Source organism: Urocampus carinirostris, chromosome 3 (genome assembly GCF_059441175.1).
Source record: "Urocampus carinirostris isolate Australia breed hairy pipefish chromosome 3, RoL_Ucar_1.0, whole genome shotgun sequence".
In the NCBI taxonomy this organism is placed as follows: domain Eukaryota; kingdom Metazoa; phylum Chordata; class Actinopteri; order Syngnathiformes; family Syngnathidae; genus Urocampus; species Urocampus carinirostris.
Window position 1 is genome coordinate 22,413,528 of NC_142351.1, and position 9,000 is coordinate 22,422,527.

Sequence of the window (9,000 nt, forward strand, 5' to 3'; positions counted from 1 at the left end):
ATTATTTTCTTTTTGATTTAAGGATTTGACTCAAAGTGACTATTATCTACTTCCAAATTTCCGTAACTCTCGCTGAAATTGTAAGGGGGCGATAGTGAGACCACTTTAGTTGAATCGCAAAATGTATTTTGAAAGTTTGCAGACGTTTCCAAGGCGGATGAATGTGTCAAGTTTGATGTGTTTTGTGACTGTTTAGGCCAGGGATCTCAACACTTTTTACTGTACGGCCTAAATAACTTCTCCCTATTCTGATGAGGGGCCGGTGTCAGTTTGTAACAGAAAAAGCGTTTTGATTGAAAAAAATCCTTAATGTAAAAAATGTTGTAAATAACCCTTCTGGATTCTTAACAGAACAAAAGTCATACAATAAATAAAAACAATATTAATGAAATAGATAATACCTACATAACCCTCTCTGGATTTCTTACAGAACAAAGGCCGAAAATACATTTTAACTATTTCTAAAAATACATTATAATCAATTATCACCCAGTGGGTTAGTAGCAGGTAAAATGTCCATGGAATTAGAAACATTATGTTTCTTAATAAGTTCAGGTTCAGCTTAGTTGCCAGAACACTGGATCATTAGTGATATAGATGACATGGTAAAAAGCAGTCAGTTAGATCTCACTATTTTTAGTCACAGTACCAGAGATGAATGTTGAATTTGCCGTGCGTTTCACATGTTGCAATGACAATAAATTCTATTATATTCTTCAATTCTATTCTAAGCATCGTAAGTGACAAATGTAAGTGATAGTTTGATTTGTGATAATATATATCTATATATATATATTTTTTCTGAAGGGCCGTCGCTGCTTCACAGATTTTCACTTTTTGCAGGTTTTTTCGGGGGGACGTCAGCAGACGCGGGATAAGGCGGCTGGCTGGATGGAACGGGGGAGGGGGTGGGGCAGTCGGCAGAGGTCACTCCCGGGCCGCGCGACGGAATGAGTTTGGCGGACGCGGCGGGCGTGATCGGGCTACCCCTGTAACTGGGGGGAGCCCGCTCGTCCGACGACCCCAGTAGCGCGGCGCGACGACAGCCGGCCGTCCACGTGTGGCGGGCGAAAGGCGGCGGACGTGCGCGGGACCCCCGTAACTGTGTCGGTGTCGTGCGTATCGCGCCCGAAAGTACCCGCGCCGCGGTTTAGGGGCTCGTTCGTGGGAGCGACCGAACGGCACCCGCGGTGCGGCGCAAGTAAAAAACCCTGTCGTGAATTTGTCTCCGATCGTCCCGGGTGGACATAAAATCGCCCAGCTGTACGACTCTTAGCGGTGGATCACTCGGCTCGTGCGTCGATGAAGAACGCAGCTAGCTGCGAGAACTAATGTGATTTGCAGCTGCGATTGGTGGCAACCAGTTCAGGGTGTCCCCTGCCCACTGCCCGGAGATGGCTGGGATGGGCTCCAGCCCCCCGCTACCCTAATAAGGACAAGCGGTGCAGATAATGAGATGAGTTAAGATTTTTTTTATTTTTTTTTTTTGGAAGGGGCGTAGCTACTTCACAGATTTTCACTTTTAGCGGGTGGTTTTAGTCCCCATTAACCGGGTCTAAAAAATAATAATTAAAAAAAAAAATTTTTTTTTTTTTTTTTTCTTTTTGAAGGGTCGTTGCTACTTCGCAGATTTTCATTTTTGCGGGTGGTTTTGTTCCCCATTAACCGGGTCTAAAAAATAATAATTAAAAAAAAAAATGTCGCGGGTGGTTTTGGTCCCCAGTAACCGCGATAACCGAGGTCTTATTGTATATGATACTGCATATCCTCAACATATTGTAAATTTAGGGCAATTAAAAGCTTCCAATTAGTAAAAAATGTATTCAGAGTAGTTGGATAGTTTGCAAATGTATACAGTCCTTAAACAGTGTCCATGGTTCAAAATTGATTAATTATTAATTTTGTAAATGGTGTATGGACTTCGTTTATATAGCACTTTAACCAGTCACTGAAGACCTCCCAAAGCACTGTACAATGTGCTTCACACTTACCCATTCACACACACTCACACTCACACACCGATAGCAGTGTCAGCCATGCAAGACAACTACCTGATTATCAAAGGCATTAGGGATTCAGTGTCTTGCACATGGACATCTCGACATATAACACTGAGGAGCCAGGAACCTGTTAACTCTTGATCCCAAGATGAGCACTTTACCTTCTGAGCTACGTAAGAGCATTTAAAGAAAAAAATTCAAGTTGCCACTGCCCAATGTCGACTATTGCATTCTGTAGCTGCTCATGGAAATTTTGTGCTCACAGGGATGTCAGTCATTGACATCTGCTATCGATCACGTGACAAAAAAAAAACTTTGCATAAAATAGGGGATACTACCGCAGGCACTAAATTTTAATGTGGCTCTCAGATGATCATCATAAATCCAGCCAATGAGAAAATAAGTTTTTTCCCCTGACAAAATTTGCATTTCTTTCCACTTTAGTGTTGCAATAGCAACTATAATGCCTCATTTCCCATTCAGTTTATGTCGCCTAGAAATAGAAGCACCAGAAACACCCAGGCAGGCCACTGTTGGCCTTTATGCCAATCAGCGTCAATGCCGCTGACAGGCACAACATTCCTAAAGCTGACATGGTACAAGAAACGGCCGGTGGCATCTCCCGGCTCGGTTCGCATTTTCTGGAGAAGGAATCGATTCTCTCGGACGGAACAGAGCTGTCGCACAGGACATCGTGCAACCTAGTGAGACACACTCACAGAACGTGTCACGCCAGGTTCCAAATCTGAAAGACACTGGGCTGAATTTTACCTCAAGTCTTTTAGTGTCACAGTCATTTAGGAAAAAGGAAACTGATAGCATCGTTTCCAATGTTATGAAGGAGCTTAGGGACACAGTAATGGAAATTGGCAGCTCACAAAACATTGACTTAGTTAATTGATGTAACGCTTGATTTGTGTGCAAGCATTCTAGAGACAAATATTTGGATTTAATACATTGCAAGTAAATTTTATATCTTAACAGAAAAACTGCAATTGGCAGGATAGGAATGATAGTGTCACTGAAAAGTATTGTGGGTCTTTAACCAGGAAATCTAGCGATTGACACGCATTGTAATTGACATGTAATAACTTTGGTGGGCATTCTTGCAGGGAAAGGTGATTTCCTTGAAAACGTTAATTCAATTGGATAGGACACCGCAAAGGGCATGCTGGGCATCAAAATAAATGAAACATTAAGATGTGCACCAAGCAGGTTAGCTGAATAATATTGTTGAATACAACAGTTGCAAAAAAAAAAATCATGCTCAAAATGCCAAGGCAGCCTTTGGTCCAGGTAGTTCAATGTCAAACTCAAACTTGTAACCGAATGTAACCTACATCAGGGTACGTACACCTCTAAGTTCATAGATTCTTGGAGAAACAAATACCCAAATGAAACAGTTGTAAAACAATGTAGTAATAACATTTGCAAAACATTCGGGCCAAAAATACATAAAAGAAATTTGGATGATCCTTCAGTTGAGCTTTTTTTTCAAAGTGAAAAAATCCAGTTGGGGTTTTAATCACATTCAGGGTGACTTGCTTGGTTTCCAGGGGGTTTCAAAAACCTGACCAGTATAAAGAAAAGGCTTAAAATGTAATAATGATTAAAATAAAGAGAAAACTGTTTTAAGTTCAAGTTTTTATCCAACTACATTTCTGTACAAATTAGCAAAAAGAATGTGTTACAGGAAGGGAACAAGGTGTTACTCTCATTTACCATCTCAAAATATAACAATTGCCATTTTTACAAAAAAAAAAAAAAAAACCTTTGAGGCAGTAAAAATAAATCATTTATTTTTTCCTACACACAACAGAGATGCGAAGAGTCAAAATCAAACTTCAAAAACAAATATAAATATAGAAAATACTTTTCGAAGCCCACTAGCTTACCTCTACATCATTGCGGATGTTTCCCACTCTCAATCATGCAAGTACATTTCCAGGGCAGGCATGTCCAAAGTCTGACCCGTTACGACCCGTGATCAAATTTTTACTAGCCCGCGGCCTCGCTCATAAAATGAATACCTGGCCCACCAGTAATATTGACCACAGTACAAAATAAAATTGTCCCCACCCAAAAAAAAAATCTCAATTTTGGGTGGCAGCAGCCCTTTGGGCCATACCCATTTAAGAAATGGTGACTTTTAAAAAAAAAATTGAAAAAAAAAAAAAGAAGAAAAGTTGACTGCGAGGGCCTCTGCTTACATGACAAGTGGAAATTGGAGTATTTTTCACCAAAATCCAAAACAACTGTCTCGGCCTTAATTGCTAAGAAACTGTGGCTTTTTTCAAATTATATAATATCACGACCCTGTTTACTTTATTGTGCACATCTTAAAAAACTGTTTTTCTATCCTGGAGGCCCAAAGTGCTCTAATATATACATTACAAATGAATATAAAAACGAATCCAAATAATGTAATAACAATGACAAGAACACATTGATAGCAATAGTGATTGTAATTCCCATTACTAAGGTGAGATGAGAGAGTGGGAAAGGTGAGATGGCACAACATTCATTTGGACAGGTAACTTAAAATTAGTTTTACCTGGTTATATCAGTATCAGAAATTATTTTCCCCCCATTTTATTAACACTCCACTTATTGAAACATGAATATTTTGTTTGTTTGTTTGTTTGTACATGATTCAATTGTTTGTTTGTTTGTACATGATTCAAATTGAATCTTTTCTTCCGGCGCCGTCACGAATGGCAGCCACTCCAGCAGCTCCCGTGTTATTTTCGATTGTTCTCGATTGTTCTCAGCTCAGGGATGCTGCTGGAAATGTGAATTTCCCTTCGGGGATGAACAAAGTATCTATCTATCTATCTATCTATCTATCTATCTATCTATCTATCTATCTATCTATCTATCTATCTATCTATCTATCTATCTATCTATCTATCTATCTATCTATCTATCTATCTATCTATCTATCTATCTATCTATCTATCTATCTATCTATCTATCTATCTATCTATCTATCTATCTATCTATCTATCTATCTATCTATCTATCTATCTATCTATCTATCTATCTATCTATCTATCTAATAGTAGAAATAAATATAAACATCTAAATCTCAATAAATACATTCTTATTTCATGCTGCAGACAATGCTAGCATGGACAGTGTAGTAAGCACTTCTTTTACACTGTAAATATGTGTTTCACTGGTACGAGCATCCAATTTGTGTATTTGGCGCATGCACTGGATATATTGACAAACTCAGATCCCTCACCTTTATTTAATCAATTTAATCTTGATGTTAAACAATGCATGTTTGCTTACCTTTGACAAGATAACCTTTGAAACGTTGTGTTCTCCATATCTTGAACAACTATGGGACCTATTTGATGTGCGTTGTGAGATGTGTAAATTACTGTGAAAGGATGCTAGGATAAAATTATTTAACACTATTTTTGGAAAAAGCTGCTCAAAGAAAGAAACTCGAGCTTCTTTTTCTTTTTCTTTTTTCTTAACATCTATTGGACGAGGGTGTATGATGGACCGTTCATCCCACATGTCAAAAATCTATTTATAAATAAAAGAATACCTACAAATATATGCTATATATATATATATATATATATATATATATATATATATATATATATATATATATATATAAATGAATGAATGAAAACATAAGTAAAGCAAAGTAATGCCTAAATATATGACACAAATGTGATTTATTTATGCATTTTGTCATTTATATTCTATTTTTTTGCATTGATTTCATCATGTATATTTGTTGAGTATTTTTGTCTTTATTTTTCGTATATTTTGTCATGACAATCTGAGTTTTTCACCTATTGGTTGATCGACGAATGCACCAATCAACTGCAATGCCTTTAGGTGAAAAGCTCAGCCAGTTTGGCTCGCCCCTTCGTTTGAATAACATTTTATTGTGAGAATATATATGACAAAATGCATGACAAAAATACTAATATAAATACTTTTCTTAATAAATGACACAATGCACAACAAAATACAAGAAACCACATATTAGAAAATAAATACTGTAATTAAAAAAATGAAAACAAATGTGTATAAGTAATGAGCATTTATGTCTTATGTTTATTTATGTGTGAATTATTTATACGCCATATATTAGTTGGTATCTACTTACGTATATATTTGTTTCTACATATGGCAGGGATGATCCTCCTTAGGTAAGCAGCACTGCGGTTATGTTATTTTAGAGCATGGCCCTTTAAAAAAATTCTTAACTTGAATCAACTTTTGACACTGTCCTACTTCCTGTTTTTCAGGTCAAATGTAGGTTCAACAAAGAGCGTTGAAAACATTGTAAAGTGACACCACTGCAAAGGGGAATTAAATCCAATATTACATTTGATGGATTGTCATTCATCCCAAAGGACGCACACATTATACAATGACTAAGTAGATCCGTTTTCGTGATTTGTCTAAGCCCATTACGTTGATGGATTTCAATCGAGTTGTGTGTAGAACGTTACCAAGACAACTGAGCTCTAATTTAGGAGCTATTAATGAATCGATTAATGGCTTCAAAACACCAGCGAGATGAAATATTTCTCCATTTGAATTTTGCAAACTGCAGGGTGTTTGTCCTTATTGAACTTAATTCCATTAATCCTGTTCTAAAAGACATTGGGGCTGTTGTGAAGTGCATGTTGTAAACAGTCATGAATAATGCAATCCAAGGTTCAAGGTTCTCTATCAATTCGCTTTAAAGGAGCCTCGGGAGCGTCCTGGCCATTAACCAAGGGCAGGGTGTCATTCTTTTTGCTTGTATGCATATTGGTAACTAACAGCTGATAACCTCTGCGAATCCAGTGGGACAAACAATTGGTGCTGGCCCCCAGAACAGCTTCATCATGGGTTTGCAGAAATTGGTGGCGGGAACAAGATGTCACCGTACTAGGGTGGGCAAAAAATACCCTTTTATTTCATTTCTGGTGGTAGCTCACGTTAAGCTGAAGGCTGGTTTCTATTTCCAAAAGCTTAAAAAACGTAAATACGCTTATTCAATAAATTGAAATTTACATCCATAGTTCAACCATCAAATTCTTACACCGTACTTGTCAGTCAGACAAAGGACTTTAGAATAAAAGTTAAAAAAACTGGCAAACAAACTCAGCCATTACTAAAGTAGGGAACAGGACTTAGGTAATGTAATAGGAAGGACAAAAGTGGGAAATCAAGCTGACAACGACAGAAAGCTAAAATCCAAAATTAATGAGACAGCTGGGGACATCGGGAAAAGACGTGACAAAAAAATCAGCCTCATTTCCTACCAGTGGGGAATGAGGACACAGATACGGGAAAGGAAGGAAAACAAGAAGGGGTGTTGTAAAAAAATGGTTTAAGCAACTTAAACAAGGAACAATGTAACAAATAAGCAAACAAAACCACACCAACAGTGATAGTGCCAACCACATGATCAAGAATGAATGACTGAATGTCATTTATTGTTATTATACAATAGTATAACTAAATATAGTATTACAAAGATAAAAAGCAAATTGGGAAACTGAGTGACACTCCTCTAAGGGGCAACGATAGACATCAGATATGAAGCAAAGGGACCTTATTGGCCCCCATATGGGAAGATAATTACCAAGACACAGATGGACTTGATATAACTTGAGACAGAGACACAAGGAAAAATATCATGATATGAAGGAGCAAGAAGAGAAATACAAAATAAACACTGGGGACATTGCCAGTATTATGACTGTGTAACCCCACACAACAATCTGATTAAAGTCTTAGTCCGACTGCGAGATTTCTGATTGCAATGATTGGGTTAGCCTTTTCATTTTTCGACTACTCGAGCATTGTATACGCATTCACGTAATCCCATTACATCTGTGCACATGCAGTTTCTCTCATCTAGCATGTTTTTATTTCCCAAAGCACTGTGGAACTTGGACTACAGAGACAAATGATACATGCAAACTCCAGGTCTCATACTGTATGTATTATTTTTGTAAACAGACGAAACACAGCAATGGAGACCGGAAGAAAAAAAATCACTGTAATTAGTTGAATTTGGTGAGTGACATAATTATATCATGATTTATTTTATGGTAAAAGGGAAATGCAAAAATTACGTCTACTGGCGTTTTTTTTTACGTGATGTCATGTGCATCCCTGAATGTAAACAGCGAGCCATATTGGATGGTCCACCAGACGCGGTTTGATGTTGTCACGTTTTTTTGTTTGCTGTTCAAATGAAAGAGGAAGGGGTAAAGCATTATTTGTAACTTTGTCGTTTATTTCCATTTATTGTTACCTGGAAAGTGGAGGCCAGAGTAAGCACCTTACTTGCAGTGCACCCTTTGGACATAGTATACGTGCGCCATTGACCCTAGTCGGAAATATCGTGCAGTTTCCTGGCTGAAATGATCTCCAAAGAAAATTCCTAGTGTCCCTGAAATCCTGGCCAAAAAGTGCAGCTTTATCCGGTGAGTGGAGGGCAGAGATATAGAAGTCTCCGAATTAATGTAATTCGACCCCGGATAGCCCGGACACTCTATAACGCCTTGCTGATGACAGTGGGCTATTGGCTAGCTGAAACAAGTCCCAGAGATCTCCTGATTTGAACCCTAACCCTAACACCACACGCTTTTCTCTAGCGCGAAGGGGTCTTGTTTGTACGCCAGTGAACTTTTATTTGTTCCAATTTAGCCTGAAACATTGAACAACAGCCTATCTCAAGCTTTGATAGACATATTTTGAATATCATTCATATAATAATAAGGTAAACGTATACCCAACCAGTATGGCCGCCTTACTTGAGTTGCCCGGATGTAGGTTACGCGTTGTGTCGCCCCCTTAAAAGCGGATTATGCTCGTAGGCATGTAGACGGGATTATTCCTTTGTCCCTAGGCATGTTACTGACTCATTCGAATTGTTCCAGCAATCCGAAATTATTTTTCCTAATCGTTTTATTGCCTAAATGTAAACTTAGTCAGTGATAACAAAATGAAATGAAATATTGCT

At 38.0% G+C, this 9,000-nt stretch overlaps 1 pseudogene; it reads left to right on the plus strand.

Annotated features, from left to right (window-relative positions):
* The first annotated feature begins 1,267 nt into the window (after positions 1 to 1,267).
* LOC148369174 (5.8S ribosomal RNA) lies at positions 1,268 to 1,412 on the plus strand (annotated as a pseudogene).
* Positions 1,413 to 9,000: the final 7,588 nt, after the last annotated feature.